Genomic DNA, 18,892 nt, shown 5'->3' with positions numbered 1-18,892 from the left:
TGTCCCAATCTGCTAGGTTAATCCCTTTTCACACTCTCTACAGAGAAGTTTAAGGTAAGTAACAGTTTACAGTCAATATTAGGTTTAATTATGCTTAATGAGAGTTAGTTTCTCTGTTTACTAACTGCATTTAGGTGTGTGGGTCCTAGATGAGTTTTCCCTCGGCCTCATTCTGATTTGTTAATAGTGCCACTGTGTACTGTATACTCAGTGCTTAAACCTATAATGCGGCTCCTGGAGAACAAAGCAAGTAAGGCACCTGTTTCAGCTGAGACACCATTAAATGAGTGCAGCCTTCACACAACTGCATCTTTCTTTGGGAAGACAGCTATTATTTTATGATGCTTTCTAAACAGATCCGTTTGAGAGGCTAATTACTGCCTAAATTTCAGATCCTGGGTAAGTCTACGCATATAAGAAGGTACTTCAAACTAACGAAAATCATCAATAGTGGTTTGTGCAAAGTTAAAGAGTACTAAGCACTTCTAAGACTTTCTGCGTTCATCCTTCAATGTTATTATTTCAGGTGTTAAGATCTAAAACTATTTTCAAAAGACAGTTTGTTTTTTTCAGTAAAAATCTCTATGTCTTAAAATGTATTTAACTTTATTGCAATAGAAAAAACCTCCTGTTTCCTTACTGAACTATAAAAATAGGCACCAAAACAGATACCCAAACCTAAAGGTTATCACGTAGTAACCAAAGGAAATTTAGTATGCAATTTTTGAAGGATTCTTTTTTGCCGTTTGTGTTGTGGACAAATTCTGGGTACAACTGATGATCCAGTTTCTGTAAGTCTGATAGGCTAGTTAATTCAATAAACATTTATTGAGAACCTGTCCTGAACTAAATACAGAAATAAAGAAGACATATTCCCTCCCCTCAAGCTTACCATTTGGGAAAGGAGATAGGAGAAAGTAAAAACTATGACACAAATGATAAGTATTATATTCATGTGAGTAAACATGAAGTAGACACTAAGAGAAGATGTATTGATTCTGTAGTGGAGGATAAATAAGGCCTCTACCAGTGACACAGCATTTTCTGGGCCACATGAAGGCCACAGAAGGCTGAGTAAATGGTAAGAGCAAAGGCACAAAGCATGGCAGGACATAGTGTTGAGAAGACAGCAAACACTGAAGTGTGGGTAGAAAGAACTGTGTGTTTAGGGAAAGGAGGTGAGGCAGAAACCAGAGTTATACAAAATAAGTATAATCTTAGTGATATCTCACAGGTTATTATATTAAAATCACTATAGATATACATAACAGACTTAATGTACTGCTAGAAATATGCATAAATACATTTGAGTATAGCATGCATATGCAAGCCAACTATTATATTTGAATATATATACATATATATATTTATATTTCAGCATTTATTTCTGAAAGTTAAAAGGAAAATACTCAAACTGTTTTCATAATACAAATTCTAACTGAAATAAAATGTCCTTTAAAAACTGTAATTAATGGCTGCTGTGTCAAACAGTGAATCAAAGGGTCAAACCTTATAATTCACAGTTTGAGAGGTCATAGCTCAAATTATAACTTTAAAAAACTGATTATCTGTGAGTAATTTGACAAATCCATCTAATATACTCTGAATGCATATAAAATCTTTTTGAAAGCAAAAAGAATGTATGTCCAAGTGGACAGCTGATAGAGGAAATGGCCTTTTTACTGAACGAGGCTGAAGTCCAGCATAATGACTTGGAATGCCTTTGAATGAGCATGCAAGGCAGGAAGGCCAAACAGTACACACATCCAAAGGGAGCATAATAAACAATCTGATCAGAACACAAAAATATTCCACACATGTCTAAAGAGAAGAAGGAAAAATACACATTTCTGTCACCTACTCTTCCATCACTATTACTACAATCCAATTCACAGGTAAACTCTAGACTATTAAACAATATTCAAAAGAAATGAATTTTTGTAATTTAAAAAAATGTTATAAATTCCCATGATTTTTCAATTTGAGATTTGATGTCATCTATATCATATTTAGCAAGCCATGTTTATAAAACGGTTTTCTTTCTTACTCACTTTGAAAGCAAGCATAACTTCACCTATCTTCATCCCAACGCTACTTGAACCTTAAAACAGTCTGAATTATGTTTTAAAAAATCTCTGCCTGCATTTTTCAAATCTAGAAGTGATCTACTATTAATAAAACAGGCCTTTGAAGATAATTCCTCCACTGCAGGCCAGTTCCCTAACCCATGCGAGAATTGAAAAGTCCGGCAAAATTCATCATTTAATTATATATCTACATTTGTAATGTTTACTTATGTGTTTATTTTCTTTTCCTATTAGACTGTAAGCTCCACAAGGGAAGGACTATGTCTTTTGTGTTCAGTAGTTACACCTTACACCTAGGAAAGTCCCTGGCACACAGCAGAAATCCAATAAATATTTGCTGGAGGATAGAAAGAATGGATGGAGTGAAGGAAGGTAAGAGGCCTACAGTTAACTAATATTCTCCAGCATTATTTGTGTGATTGTGGGGAGAAAAATCTGAAAAAAAAATGTACATTCTATTTAGTCAGTTTATCTATCGAGAAATTCACTGATCCATCCATCTATCCTAGAAACCAGAAAGATTTAAAACTTATGTATAAGATGAAATTAAAATAGATGAAAAATGTAAAAGGTGGAAATTAGAGTGTGAAACAAGATGGTTACATTATGTATACATGAAAAGACAATCATAAGAAAGGAAGGAAACTTGCTTTCTTAATTCAGGTTAATCTTATTATAACCACTATTATAGTGCTTTTATTATAACAACACACTAATAGAATATTTGCTAGTTCCTCATCTGGCCCTGTTCTACAGCCACTACATAACCAGATTCCTTATATCAGGAACCACAGAGTCTATTGGAGGACAAAAATATTCAATTAGAATAAAATGTAGTAAGAAAGTTATAACAGTAAAAAAAGGCTTTTTTTTTTTTTTTTTTTTTTTTTTTTTTGCGACAGAACAAAACAGGATTCTTCTCTGAACCAGTGAAAATGCTTACATGGTAATTATTTTACTTTGATGCCACTAAGTCCTGTTTCAAGAGATTTTTCTGATACATGTAAACACTGTTGGCTCTTGATGTACAAGGAAATACATGCTCTCAAATGTTACTAGTACAAATGATATCTGAACAAGTAAATCAGTACATCATAAGAAAACACATTTGAAAACTGACCCCTTTTTTATAAGGGAAAGCCTTACTCTGATTCCACTTAGCCTCGGAATATGTTTCTGTCATTCCATTGGACCAGCCCACACATACTGGGCTCTTGATAGGTCCTGGGCTCGACCATCTGGCCCTTTATTTACTTAATTCTTTTTTTTTTTAATACTGACAAGTATATTAGTAACACTTCCTTGATCATTGGTAAATATAGAGCCACCACACAACCAAGATTTTCCCTAATTCTGAAAGTCACTAATTAGCTGTGGGTAGGAGTTGGGGAGTATTACAAAGATATGTTGAGTAGAACTACAATAGGTAATCTGATTCCCAAGAAGAAAGCATGTTAATCTGTTTCCCACTTCATTAGAGGAATAAAGAACATCCTGTCATCACTGAAGAATATAAAGAGAGATCTGGATATTTGAGGGAATGGTAGGTAGGGAGGAAAAATGAAAGAAGCATTTAGCCAAGAAACAAATCCTCTACACATCATGGACAATGTTCATGGTTTCTCCTGATACCTTTCGATTGCTCTATTTATCAGTGTGTTTCATGATCATAGGTTATTCAATTAATAAACACAAGCTTCCAGAGAAAACAAATAAGGTAAATGAATCCTACTTAAAAGAACTGATCATTCTACTGGTACTTAAGTTATACATTAGGCAATTTTGAAAACTACATTAATCTTTTCAAATGAGTAAGGTCTCAATTACTTGAGCTTGTATAATAAAATACAGTAGGCCTAAAGGAGAGAACACTATTTCCAAAGGTGCTAAAAAGTCATGTGGAGAGAAGATATGGTCTAATTATAAGTACTGAAATTGGATATTTATATATTTTAAATCTATTAAAACACATTTTTATAAGAGATAGTCTAACACTTTAATTTTCCATGAGCTTTAGATTCTTCAAAGAACATCAAGTGATTGTTGTGCGTATTAATTCAAGCATCAAGTTTAAACTGAGTATTATAACACAGCTCCCTGAAACTAGTAATTCTAACTGTGTAAAGTCGAGTCTGTTGTCCCTGTTTCTAGGATCGAACATGTAATATACTAAGCCAAAGCCTTTTTAAGATTATTTTTCAATCTATCTCCTTTTTTCATAGACATTTTAAGGAAAGGATGTTATTCTCTTATAGCACTTACCCCAAACAACTAGAATCTTGACTAAAACTTATATAGCTGAGAATTGTGAGGAAGATATTAGTATTTCCCTAATCAAATTTTGTAACTAATAAATAGAAGTTAATTGATTCACATTTGGAAGTAGACTGATGAAAGAATAGAATAAACAAAGGGAAAAAAACACTCTTTAAAATGTAATTTAAGAACTGTCAAAGAATTGGGGCATGTCTTATTTACTGGTATATGAAAAAAGAAGAATGGATGCTTTTGCATACAAATAAACACAATTATAGGAACATATTAGAAGCTTTCTGTCACAATGGAACTTAAACTTTTCTGGACAGTGATCAGCTAAGATGGAATAGACAGTTACAATGCAATGATTAACTAGCTGACAGATCTATCATTCATGGCAGGTATGTAAGCCGTCAGGGCAGCTATGTTGGTGGCCTCTCCTCATCAAGCAGCTTTGCCAGTACAGACTGGATGCCTGGAACCAGGCAAAACACAAAGACAATAAAACCTATAGCCAGCTAAGGGACAATTCAGCACAATCCATCTCCAGTTTTTAATAGTGCTAGCAATTTCCACTAAAGAATGTTTCCCATTGTGATTGGCATATATCATATTTACAGCATATTGCCCAATATTTACCTCTATTTATCTTACTATGCATAGCAACTTGCTTGAAACAACTACCTGGAAATTCTCAGTATATTATAGAAAAAAAGTGGCAAAAATTTCTGTTAATAGGTATGATCATCATGTCATTACGTGAACAGAAGGTCAAAGAGAGTCCATTTTACTGACAGTATATTATGTGGGTCTTTTCATCCCTCAACAACCAAGCCAAACAAAAACATAACACAGAAGAGGTCATTGTGCCCTCCCTCGTTTGGTTGGCAACTTTATCTGTGAAATATGAAAATAAAAAAACAACATGAATATAATACTGCATAGTACCATTTCCACATATCATTTAATCGAATATTTAAGTATGCATATTCAAAAATCTTTTTCAACTCCTCTTTCAACTCCATGATCTCCAATAAAAAGAGAAAAATAAAACAGTCATATTTCTTATCCTTCAGGGTTTTTTTTTTTAATTTAAGCAACAATTTACAGGGGAAAAAATGCAAGTTATAAGTCTATTGATATTCAGGTCTTTTAATGAAATGTCAGGAAAAATATATATTTTAAAAAGGAAAATCCCTATATTAAAATCTGTTTCTCTTTGAAAAGCTGTGCTCTCTCTGTGTATGTATTATTTTACTGAATAATTTTTAAATTTAACAGCTGAAATATTAATAACCGAATGAATTAATAGTCTAGCAGACAGCCAATTGCCGATTACTCCATTTTATACCATGATCTCTTGAAACACACACACATTGCTATTTGGACTCATGGTATCATAGCTTCATCTCTATAACTAACCCAAAATACAAAATATTACCTTGATTTTGCAAAATAAAAATAAATAATATCATGGGGTAAAGGAGAGATAAAATTAAGAATATATTTATCTATATTAGCTAGTAGTAAAAACAACTGTTGAAAATTATATTGCTAAAAAGTGTCTACATATGTAAACTAAGCTATGAAAACTAGGGACAAGAAGAATTCTGGTTACCTACCTTCGAAAAGAGCTGATAAAGTATGAGGTTTAAGAGTACATCTTCAGTACTTCTGTACCTTAAAATACTGCCGAGTATTAATTTTTCATCAAGTTGTCATTTTCTCTGACATTTGGTTTTATTAATCAAGGCATTTATCATTAATTTGTAGAAAATATCGTAATTAAGCCAAATAAAATAAAATCCTTAAAAGGTTAAAATTAGAAAGCAGGTGAGTTAGAACTTTGACATTAGCTTGTTGACATATAGGAGTTTTTTGAAAGTTTGAGAATCAAGTTTTTGCAGTGGGTTTGGTGCCTTAGTCTTGGAGCTGGCTGTTTTTTTTTTTTTTATTTATTTATTTTTATTTAATGTTATAAAGATTTGATTTAAAGCTCTCTGACAGTTTTGACATTCAGGTGAAAGTACTGCTGCTGCATTTGGAACAATTTGCATATCCCACTGCTAAACGGAATGTTTGAGGTATGCACTGGTGTAAAGAAATTAAAAACAAGCTATCACACATGCTTAAGTGTATGTATTCACAAAACTGATGGCTGGATCACACCATCCCATCCCCCTCCAATGTAATCTGTGTTTTATTCCTCTATAATAAATTACCCTACCATGTTATTCTCACTGGAAGATCTAACCATGCACGTAAGAAGCAAAGTAATTACAGCCCCCTCTTGTCTAAGAAACTTTTTTCAATTCCTATACGCGATGCAGTGACAAAAGTCTATTGTAAACTTCTTGCCTGAAATTCTGGACTTTAGAAGCCACTAAATCTCATCTGAATGGTTTTGCTGTTCCCAACAAATGTGTTTTTATTTCTTATAGGTACTTGTAAAGCTCTTCTTTATGACAAATAGGTATGGACTTTTTGGCTTTGAGCCAATATGTCTATTTAAGAAAAGGGCAAGGTATACAATCAAGAGTTTCAAACTGATTTTAAGAAGGGAAGGGGCCATAAAACATTCTCATACAGAAGGGAGAAGGGATATGGTAACATCCAATTAGGCCGAGATATTCTGAGATGACACAAGCTTTCTTCATTTTTGACTTACGATTTCAGATTACTTTTTAGACAGACATAGAAAAAGATATTTAATATGTTAAAGGGCAATAAAGGAAAGTCTTCAGGTAGCAAACTCAGTCTTAAATATTATGAAACTTTTCAAGAAGCTAAAACCCATTCAAGAAAATATCATTGTACATTACCTCCAGCCTTCAGAGTTTCAAAGGGCAATTCTTAAAACTTCTTTTGTGTGACTGTAAAAAGAAATACTTAAAATTAGAAGTCTGCCAAGGAAATAATTTAATTTCCATAATATCTTTATGACTAGTCATGAGAAGTAGATAGCTGAGTTTGCGTATGTCAACTAATATGTATAGTTAAAAAAAAATGGCTACCACATTCATTTGTGTCTGTGCAGTACAAGTACTCAGCAAAATGTAGCACAAATATATAATGTAAACTACTATTCTAGGCTTGTATGGAGAACAGGTTTATTATAGTGTTATCAGAAGTTTTCTTAATTTACACAAATAAAGGTTTTTACATTTATATTTTTATAATTAAAAATACTAATCCCAGATAGTCTTTATCCTATTTATCTGTTTATTCTGACATATCTGAGGTTTTGCAAAACCCTACTATGTACAACATACTGGTAAGCACTCGTAAATTAGAAAGTATACGAGGTAAGATACAGGCCTTAAACTCAAAATAGTGAGGTTGGAGAGATATGCATACAAAAAGATAATCCAAAGAAAATGAAAAGTAAATGGGTTGGTAAGAAATAGGGAACAGAGCAGAACATGTTCAAAAGAGCTTGAACTGGTCTACAGTATCTAATGTATTTGACGTTAGACCATGGCTTTATGTTTCCTGTCTTTGCAGCCAAAGCTAATAGGTTCCTACTGAGATTTGGAGGCAGGGATGTTCAACAAATGGATTAGTCACTTTTAAATTCCTTTCCATTCAAATGCATTTGATATTATTGAATCAAAGCTGAGAATTGGGGCAGTAAAGCAGGCAGGATGTTGAGGTGGCTTTAAAGCCTATTTGGTGAGTTTGAATATAAAAAGATTTAACTAGGAACAACTCTCCTATAAAAAACCGAGTTTGATATTGCATGTTCTTGGAATGTGACCTAAATTTGCTATGAAATCTCAATGATAACCTCGAGGTCATATTTACTAATAACCTCCACAGAGATTCAGTCACTCAAAGTCTCAAAAGCAGTTTTACGAATGGAAATGTATACAGAAACCTAAGCTAATCCTGTAAACCAGTATGTCTATAGTAAAACACCCAATAAAATGAAAAAAGAAAAAAAAAGTCTAAGGGTTTTAGTTGATTGAATCTTTAATATACATAAATAATATTTTACAAATGGAAAACAAAGAATCAAACAAACCATACCAGGAAACCAAAACAAATCTGAGTTTAGGGTGTACTAATAGAAAAATGGGATCCAGAGAAAGAAGGTGATAATTCTATCGTATTCAGGATACATGAACATCACACATATTCTGCAAACAGCAAACTTTAGAAGAGGCACTAAAAATTAGAATCTGTTAGGAGGACTGAGATATGAACCATTAATGCTGGACAAACAGAGGATAACTAGAAATGGAAAAGAAACAAAAAATATTCAGATTGCAGGGATGAGGTAAAGGACACTTGAGAGAAAATTAACTTGGCCACTAAATGATATGCTATAAAAAGTAATTTTTCTTTATTTATATTCTGTCTCCCTCACTAGCATGAAAGTGACATAAGGTCAGGCACTATCTTTTCACTGTATCCCCCATTTCCACGAATAGTGTCTGCCATGTGGTAGATCAATGAATATTGAATGAAAGAATGGACAGCCTGACCAACCTATGAAACAGATATTAATTCCCCATATATTTACAGCTAAAGAAATTTAGGCTTAAAGAAGTAAGACATTATGAATTAAATTTAAATTTTCCCTTTGCATCTCTCCAGATTTATACAACCCATTGTTTATAGTCTTTCACTCAAAATTCATTCTAGCAAGGGATGCAAACATCCCCTGATAGACTTACAATATTATGTAATTAGAACTATGAGGGCAAACAAAATAAGGTAACAGCACTGAGTTATATGGGCTGATATTTTAGATGAAAACAGGAAAGCTTCTCAGAGGAGACAACACTAGAAAATGCCTAAGTGAAGTGAGGGAGATAGTCCAAAAAATATCTGGGGGGACTACAGAGGCTCTTATAAGGATTAAATGAAATATATATTACCTTCCTCAGTACAATGGCTAGCACATAGCAAACAATATTCTCAGTAACTATTATTTTATTTTGTTGCTATTATTTTTATAAATGGTAAATTCCCTTACTAGATTATAAATTTGTCAAAGACATTCATTTTTATTTCCCTATTGCTCCTTAAATGGTGCCTAGCAAGAATTCAATAAACATTTATAGAACTGAGAATAGGAAGACACAATTACCAGTTCATTAATTAGAAAAAGTAAACAGACTATATGAATATGAAAAAGTCACCATATTTCATATGCCTGAGTCAATTTAATTCTGTTAAATCAATGTTGCTTAATAATTAATCATTTCTGAATTAAAAAGAAAGAAAAAAGAGAAAGCCATATATATAAATGGCTACAACCAATAAGTCATAGATTTAAAAAAAAAAAAGAAGGAAGAATCAGAAGAAAAAAAAAGAAATTTTTCAATATTAGGCCACTGTCTTGACCCTTTACATGCTCTATCTACTTCCATCAGATTAATACATTTATGTATTCCTATTACAAGCACAGGGCCTGATATACAGCAAACAATCAATGAATCTTTGTTGAACTGAATTGAATTGAAATTATCTTTAGTAATTCTAAAGTTTTAAAGTTAGTTCAAATTAAAAATAATAATAATACGACAAAATAGGAGATTACAACAGAAAAAAAAAATCAAGTTTTAGGTTTTGGCTCTGCCAAAGGAATAGCAAACAAGGTTAGTTTTTTAAAAAGATTGAACTATATATATATAAGTGGCAGTGGAAAGACAGATCAGTAGGACAGATCACAGGTCTCTACTATGGAGTAAATATTATAGGTAGCATTTCCACAGGGTTGAGATGATTGACTAATTATGTGAGAAAAAATTTTTGTTTCCTACCTCTTACCAAGCACCAAAATATGAATCAGATTGATATATCTGAATGTAAAAGTAAAACAATCAAAGAGAAAAAATATGTATATAACTTTCTGAACTCCGAGGTGAGAAGGCCTTCTGAGGCACATAGCAGTAGTATATATGAGCACAAAGATTTATGAATTTGACTACTTAAAAAATTTTTATAAGTCCAAAAATACCTTCAACAAAATTAAGCCAACAGAAAATAAAAATAAATATTTTAATGTATAGGATATTCACAGGGTTCATAGTCTTTACCTAAAAAAAAAAAACAACTAAGTTTTTCAAAATAGGCAATTCATAATAGAAGAAACACAAGCTACAATATATATGAAATAATATTAATTTGCAATAGCAATGAGAAATGCAAATTAAAATGACCTAAATAGTTCATAATAGTGAACTGATTAAATAAATTATATGCAGTATAATTATAAGCTTTTGTTAAATATGGCAAGTAAAAATTTGCAATATGCCATTAAGCTTAAAAGCAGGCTGTAAAATAATGATAGCAATTTTTAATAATTTGTGTATTTATAATACATACATATATATAGACTATGCACAGTGTCTGGTCATATATATAAATGGAGATCTGTATGTATGTATGTATGTGTATGTATTACAAAAAACATGGACATATCAGAAAAAGCATGGGCCTATAGACTAAATTATTCCTAGTACTTTCTCACTATTAAGATTATGAAGAGATATTTCTACTTACAGTTTCTTTCCAAAGTTTCTATACTAAAAACAAATTATTTGTATAAACTAAAACAAGACACTTGCAGTATGTTGCAGGAAAAAAATTAGCTGTTATATTATTAGATTTCCTGAATATTAAAAAACGCCATTTGAAAATGTCTATCTGTCCCTATTTCTGGTAAAGGCTGCCTCCATTAACTGCATAGATTAATTTTTTAAAAAGAAGAAGTAAGGAGGGAAAGAAGATAAAGTGAAAGAGAGAAGAGAACAACAAAGAAAAAAGAAAGAAAAAAAGAAAACTAAGGCTTATTTAAAAGAACAGCAACCACCTATAATGATATCTATGAGAGTCCTAGTAGCCTTCAATAAAATTTTCAAAGAAAAGTGCAGCCTTAAATGTAGAAAACTTTAAGAAGCTTGAAGTTATAGTTATATAGTAAGCATACTTCTACAAGAGAAACTAGATAAAATACACATCAACTTCAGTGTTAGGACCACTAGAGAAAAACAAAATATACCATAAGAGAGAACAGATGAAGCCACATGAAATCAGTTTTGAAAGTAGGAGTTATAATTTCAAATAAGTAAAAAATAAAGGTAAGCAAATAACAATTAGGACAAAATGAATTGAAACTGCTAAAGATATTTTCTATCAATAATTAGAAAAAAGTCTTCATAAAATAAAATTTTAAATGTGAAGTTTGGTTGTATCTCATCGAAATGGGCAAATGAAAACCCATTTATAATCTTTAAAGAATATCAGAAAGAACTTGTACATACATGGTCAAGAGGACAAAATGCATCCCCTCTAAGAATTGAAAAGACTGATTTAGTTCTAGTCCATCCATAATGGTGCTTCTTAATTAAAGAAGAGGTATGCATTCTGGCTTTGGGTATGATCAGAGTTTTTAAAACACCAGAGAAATCTGGTATATTCTATGGAAACTTCTTCCAAGAATCTATAAAACTGACCTGACTAAACCCCGTAGTAAAGCCATCTAAAATCAAATCAAATTCCACCGAGCCACAGCTCTAGGGAAACAACAAAAGATCATTCACTTGACTCAATTATACTGGCTATTAGGTATTTCAGTTTCCCTTCAAAACAAAGGGGAAAAGTTCAGAAAGATTATGTGCTAAATACTGCTTTTAACTCTAAAAACCAATCAATTTCTTTCTCACTTGTCCCTTTAAAAGTTACCCGAGCCCGTTCCTTTATTATGTGCAGCTTTATTCTGTTTATTTTTATTTCCCAATAGCAGAATGCCTTTAATAAATTCTTAAAACCAACACACCAACAAATAAATAAATTAAAACTCAATGCCTATAAAAAGTACACAGTCTAACCTGCTTAATTTTTAACAGGTAAACAGAATGCATTTCTGAATTATTTACTTAATCTCCCTCAACTGAAAACTTTAAAGCTTTTGAGCTTGGAATGTGTACCCTTTCTAAGGATCCATAAAACAATTATTTTTAAATATTCTATTAAGCCATTTTAATAAAAGCAATTAAAAAACACTAAAGTGAATGGATTTAAACATTTGCACAAGTGCATAAGAAATGAAAAACATTTTTAAGATTTCAGAGGTCAGTAAAATTCCCTTCATGACAACTTTCCCTTGTCCTCTTTCAGATACTTCATTCCATAATACCTTTGGACAGAATGAGTAGAAATATTCTAAACTAAATTATATTAATGAAATTGATATAATAATATTTCTGGAGCAAGCATTTATAGAATGCTCTTACTCCTAAGCATATTATAAGGAATAAACAATTATGAAGGACAAAAAGAAAGGATGAATAGTAGACAAAAATCAGCATTTCCTCTGGATGAAATACCAGATCAGCTAACATACTGAAGAATGATTGTGCTAGATGCAAGTAAACATCGATTACCAGGAATGCTGGTTAATTAAATTTTCTGGCCAGCTAAGAGTGAATAAAGTTTTTGTTTTGATTCTTTTAACTAAAAACCTAAGATATATTAGTAGATTTATTCTGCCTTAGTAAATGAGTATGATAATTTTGTCTTCATTAAAGATGAAAAATTTATGCTACCTTAGAGGATGGCTCTTAATCTTTTTTGGGGGGGGGGGGTGTGCTGCAGGGGGACAGTCATAAGTCCCTCTGAAAGAAAAAAATAAGCAAGGATCTCTTTCTTTAGAAAAGCATACATGTTTTCGAAATTTTGTATACTATTTCCAGGAGCCAAGAATCCATACAGAGGCCTCTTGCCTTCTAATTTTACAGAATTTTAAATACAAATACATAGGAGACTGTACTAACTACACAGTGACCTCAGGACATAACAAGGATTTTAAACTTGCTTTATGAAGACACTCTTAATAATATACTTTTTTTCTTATAATTTGTCTCCTTTTTTCTAAAAGGGGAGTGTAAAAACAATTCTGCTTAATTTAGTCTTGGTTAAAGGTTATTTTGAGTTTCCTTTTAGGACAATTGCACTATCGGTGTTTTGGGCTTTAAAACAAAATAGTGCTGTTTTTAAATCATCCCACATTCTAGAAGTGGCAACAATTTTCTTATACTTTTCTAACTCTCAGAGGAGTCAAGGTCAAAGAGAAAGCTACTTAATTTTCACTTTTACTTCTAAAGATCATCAGATAATAGCAAATACACAAGCATTCCCTGTATTCAGGTTTTGTTCTAAGAGCTTTTAAGTACATTTACTTATTTAAACCTCACAAAAACTCTAGAAGGTAGGTCCTTTGATATCAGATGTCATTACTCCCACTTTATTGATATGTAAACTGAGGCACAGAGAGATTAAGTGATTTGCCAAAGATACCTTCTCTACTGAGTGAAGGAACCAGGGTTCATACCCAGTCAATTTGGCCACAGAGTCTATATTCCTATCAACCGTACAACATTGCCAGTTTCAGTCCTTCATGGGCCAATGAATATTCTTATATGGTTTTATAGTTAACACAAGTCCACTTCTATACTACCATGCAAGAAACCTTCACACTGTTTTGCCCAGAGATATCTATTTGGGGAGTTGTTCATAAGTAGCTGACAAAACTGGCACCATCTTTGTGAAGCTGGCAGTTATACATCATGGTAAATTTCCCAGAGTCAAATGTCCAGATGGAAAAATAGGATACCACTATCTCAGCAAATGTGGAACCCTGCAATAAAGGCTGACCCCTCATTTCCTTTTTGGAAATAGTTCTGATGAGATATAAAATTGAATGGTTATACATTCTAAGGGCCAACCAAGACAACAGGATAAATGGGCCATATTATCACAATAGTACTCAAAGGTAAAATTGTTATTCCTAATTTGTCTGTAGAAAGAAACAAACCGAATTATATGATTTTTACTTTGTAGTCTTAAAGAGTTCTTATGAAATGAAATATTACAGTAAAATGCATTTTTAGCGAGGGCAGGCAAGTTGCTTCAGTGGCCAAAGCTGCAACGTGAAAATTTTCTTGGCATATTCTTCTCACTGACAGATTGGGTGTTCCCAGAGATAACGAATTTGTATCTCAGGGTTTGCTTTTAGTGTACCAACCTTTATATTCTGAGTAATCTGATTAATCCCATGAAAAGCTAAGGCTGATAACAAAAAGAAAAAAAAGAAAGAAGAAAGGAAAGCAAGAGAAAAGAAACGCATTTTCCTTCAAATTTGTACAGAGAAGTTTTAAGTTATAAATTTATTCCATTTAATTTTTATTGAATTATTCCTTACGTATAAATGCAATCAAGCAACTACCAGTGAGACAGAAACAATAAGGGCGAAATAAGGCAGAACGTTCACTGTCCTGAAAAATGGTTAAAGAAACGCAGTAAAGAAAGTACAGCACAAGGCAAATAGAAATGCAGATGTAAGACTACAAAATAAAGAACCTTGGTAACCGAGGCAACTTTTCTTCATTGGCCCAGGGACTTGAAGGAGTAATTAATTCTAATGCAGCCAAAACAGCTGAAAGTGAGAACCTGGTTAAAATAGAAAGTATGCCTGGAATAAGATATCATTCTCAGCTCCTTCTGTTTCTAAATTGTCTCATATACCATGATTAAACAAATATTTAGAAATTAACTGGTTATTACCTCATTCCCTATCATAATTTTAATCACAAAGCTTCGTTTTCAGTCTTCCATAATCTGGTTCTATTATGTACTCTCTCTTCCAAATAATGCAGAAATTGTGCCCTCCAATCCAATCAGATAAGATTTTACACCAATATACATTGATTGATTCAGCAAATATTTATTGGGGCCTATGATCTGTCAAGAAGTGTTCATATAACTGAAATGCACACAGTCTTGGAGCTAAAGACCCAAATGAGAATCTCCAATTTCTCCAAACATGCTCAGTACATCAATACTTTCTCCCTTCTCATTCTTCTCGTATTCCTTCCTACCCAGACAACTATGCATGGCCTTCTCTTGAATTCAACAAAAATTGATTCAGATACCATCAATTCAATCACTCTCATTTTAGCTCAGACACCTACATTTCTGTTTAGAATATAATAATCATTTGGATACCTTAGAAAACACACAGAGGCCTAACCTTATGCTCTGTTCCCACCAATACTCTCATACAGACACAAAACACTTTGAATCCTAAATTGACACCACACACACACCCCCAACACACACACACACACACACACACACACACACACACACACCTCTTTCACTAGGATGCAAACACATGAGTCTTCTTTATATTCCTTTATTAGGCAACACTTGTTTGGGGATTTTGAATTGTATGCCTGTCACATACCAAGCACGCAAATACTTGAAGAATAAATAATTAAATAAACAAAATAATTCTAGATTTAATATTTCATCCATTAATATTTATCAAGAACCTACATGCACAAGATAATTCTTTTTACTAGAATCCCAGGCTGAAGAATGCTCTGCCTCTAATGTAAGTACATATGGCAGAACGGTCCAATATAAATTTGACATGTGTTTGGAAGAGTTCTAAACAAAAGAGATGGTCACAGAATTAGACCTTAAATGTCTTGATACTTAAGACTAACAACATTGTTTTTCTCAGCTCCAGTTCCCTTTACATTCACCTACTAAACCTATGGAATGTCATTCATTAATTTTTATGATGTCAAGAGCAGTTGAATGGAACTGAATAAAGGCTGTGACTGTGTAACATATCTCATTTTGGATGTTTATTGCTGAAACATGGAAGATTCAGGGTAAGACTAAACTCTAAGTATAGTAACAAGTACAAATTCACTTCCTCCTTCATACAATGTATAAATACTCTACCTATGTACACACTTGATTATGATTCTAATGCTTCTAAAGGCAGTATAAATATGTGTGTATACATACATATATATATAAATATATATATATGTAATATTTATCATTTGGCTTTTTACAGAAAGTTCGTATACCAAGGATTAGCAAACTTTCTGTAAAAAGCCAAATGATAAATATTTTACACTCTGTAGGTCATATATATTTTGTATCAACTATTCAACTCTGTCACTGTAGTATGAAAGCAGCCATAGGCAATAAATTCATAAACAAAGAAGCATGCCTATATTTCAGTAAAATTTACAAAAACAGAGTGGAATCATCAGGGAAATACAATTGGGAGCCACAATAAGATCTCACTTCACACCTGTTAGAATGTCTACTATTAAAGGTAGGAAGAAATAAGAAATGTTGGCAAAGATGTTAAGGAAAGGGAATCTTTGTGCACCATCAGTCATAATGTAAATTGATGCAGCCACTATGGAAAAGAGTATGGAGGTTCCTCAAAACAATTAAAAATAGAGCTACCATATGATCTAGTAATTCCACTTCTGAGTATTTATTCATAGGAAAAAAAAAAACAGTAAGTCAAAAATACATCTGCATTCCCATACTCATAGCAGCATTATTTACAATAACCAAGACATGAAAACAACCTAAGTATCCATTGGTGGATGAACAGATAAAGAAAAACTGGTATACATATACAATAAAGTGTTATTTGGCCATTTGCAACAACATGGAGGGAACTTGAGGCATTATGGCTAAGTGAAATAAGTCAGACAAAGACAGACAAATACCACATAATTTCATTTATAGCTAATGGAATCTTATGGAATCTAAAAAAAAAAAAAAACAAAAAAAAAACAAACTCATAAACAGAGAACAGATTGGTGGTTGCCAGAGGTGAAAATGGTGGTGGGGAATGGGTGAAAGTCATCTAAATATACATACTTCCAGTTATAAAATAAGAGAGTAGATCTTAAAAGATCTCATAATAAAAAAAAAAAAAAATGTAACTGTGTGGTGATGGATATTAACTAGACTTATTGTGGTGATCATTTTGCAATATATACATGTATTAAATCGTTATGTTGTATGCCTAAAATTAATGTAATATTTATATGTAAATTAAATCTAAAAAAAAAAAACCCACACACAGAGTTGGACAAATTTATTGACTCCTGATGAAAACCCATTAGTGAAGCCCACAGAATTTCTATATAGGTGAGACTTAGCAACCAAATTTGATAGAAGGGGTGCTGGGAGGACTTATATTAGAAGCTGTCTTTATATAATATGCATATTTGCTTTTACATGAATCATGTGAGTATTATTCGAGATGATGGAAATTATGGGGGACTCAAACTCCTCAGGTAACCCTTGTTGCTGCCGCCTAATCCCACAATCAACCTGGGTATATTCTTGGCATTATATTTTGACCTTATGTAGATTCATCATTTTTCCAGAAATATTCAATCTATCAGATTACTTGTATCTTAATTTTAAAATTATTTTTGAAAAGATACAACGAATACTTGGTTGAAGTTTTAAAAATACATTCCTTTCTCCATGCTAATTCTGCAATTCTATTTTAAACAACTATTAATTTTGTCAGACATGATTTGTTTGTAATAAACTCATCTTGTTCATTGCTCAAGATTCCTTTGTCTTCATGATGTTTACTGATTTCTCTTCCAAGTTTTATTGAAAATGTTGTCATGCCATCTCTAGTTATTTTCATTATGTCTATTATAAGAATTGTTTCTTCCTCAGTCTTTTAGGTCTTCTAAATTTCCCAATTAGAATATACCTTAATATACCCCAAATACTGAATGCCTCTTTACCAGATACTAGTTGATAACTCTTTTCATATACATTAAACTAATTTTATGCTTCTTAAAATTGTATTCCAATACCAAAAAAGCTACATAATTAAATTAAAAGATAGTTGGTAAAGATTTGAATGATAGTGCATTCATCTATATTGTCATGAGATGTGTTATTTATTAATTAATAACACTATCATTTTCCAGTCTCCACCTTAAAGTTGTTATAATAAATTCTACTGCCAATTGGCTTTCATTAAGTTATCAGCCCTTCTATTTCTGATAACCAATAAATCGTACTCTACTTTTCTGACATCCAATTCTGCTCTATCTGTTCTGGCTACATAAATCTCTAGAGCCGATGGTGTCAAAGTATTTTTTAGCTTCAACTAAGCTTTTGCAAAAATGGTAAAACTATGTTTAAATGTAAAATTTACCATTAAGTTACATCAGCATGTCACACAACCAAGAATTTTAAAATAAAATGAGAAAATATAAGATTTTAGATACTATTATAAAAGCTGCTTCAATTGGATTCAGTATTCAATAAATGAAAACACTTGAGAATCCTAGTAAAAGTAAACCTTGAGATGGTTGAAATATCCATTCTAAATAATGGGAACATTTAGGCAATTGTCTGTACAAAACGAGGATAAGGCTTTTAGAGGTCATAAAATGCTTGACCTTCCCAGGTAAAATGAATGCAGAAAGCTTACCACTAAATTACACAATAGGGGTAAGACTGTTGAATCTATCTGAAAAATAACATTTCAAAAGCTCCATAAAGTAACTGATTCATTAAAGAAAATAATTAGAAAGATTCTTTCCCTTTTCTGATATGAAGGAGAATCACAAAACGTTACAATATTTGCTGAAGAAGATGGAGTGTTCACATCTCACTTCTGAGACCTGAATACCTTTATTGCCTATTTTCTTGTTGTGTATTGAGAATGTTGAAGA

At 32.2% G+C, this 18,892-nt stretch overlaps 1 protein-coding gene across 18 annotated transcripts in view; it reads right to left on the bottom strand.

Annotated features, from left to right (window-relative positions):
• Positions 1 to 18,892, bottom strand: part of ZBTB20 (zinc finger and BTB domain containing 20) — a 736,649-nt gene that overhangs the window by 586,181 nt on the left and 131,576 nt on the right. For all 18 annotated transcript variants that reach the window (XM_016137771.2, XM_016137793.2, XM_016137756.2 and 15 more), the window contains exon 2: positions 7,166 to 7,216. The gene's annotated coding sequence lies outside the window, so the exon portion shown is untranslated. The remainder of the gene's footprint in view (positions 1 to 7,165; positions 7,217 to 18,892) is intronic.

Source organism: Rousettus aegyptiacus, unplaced genomic scaffold (genome assembly GCF_014176215.1).
Source record: "Rousettus aegyptiacus isolate mRouAeg1 unplaced genomic scaffold, mRouAeg1.p scaffold_m13_p_4, whole genome shotgun sequence".
In the NCBI taxonomy this organism is placed as follows: Eukaryota; Metazoa; Chordata; class Mammalia; order Chiroptera; family Pteropodidae; genus Rousettus; species Rousettus aegyptiacus.
The sequence above is the reverse complement of the archived record's forward strand: the minus strand, read 5'-3'. Positions and strand labels throughout refer to the sequence as shown.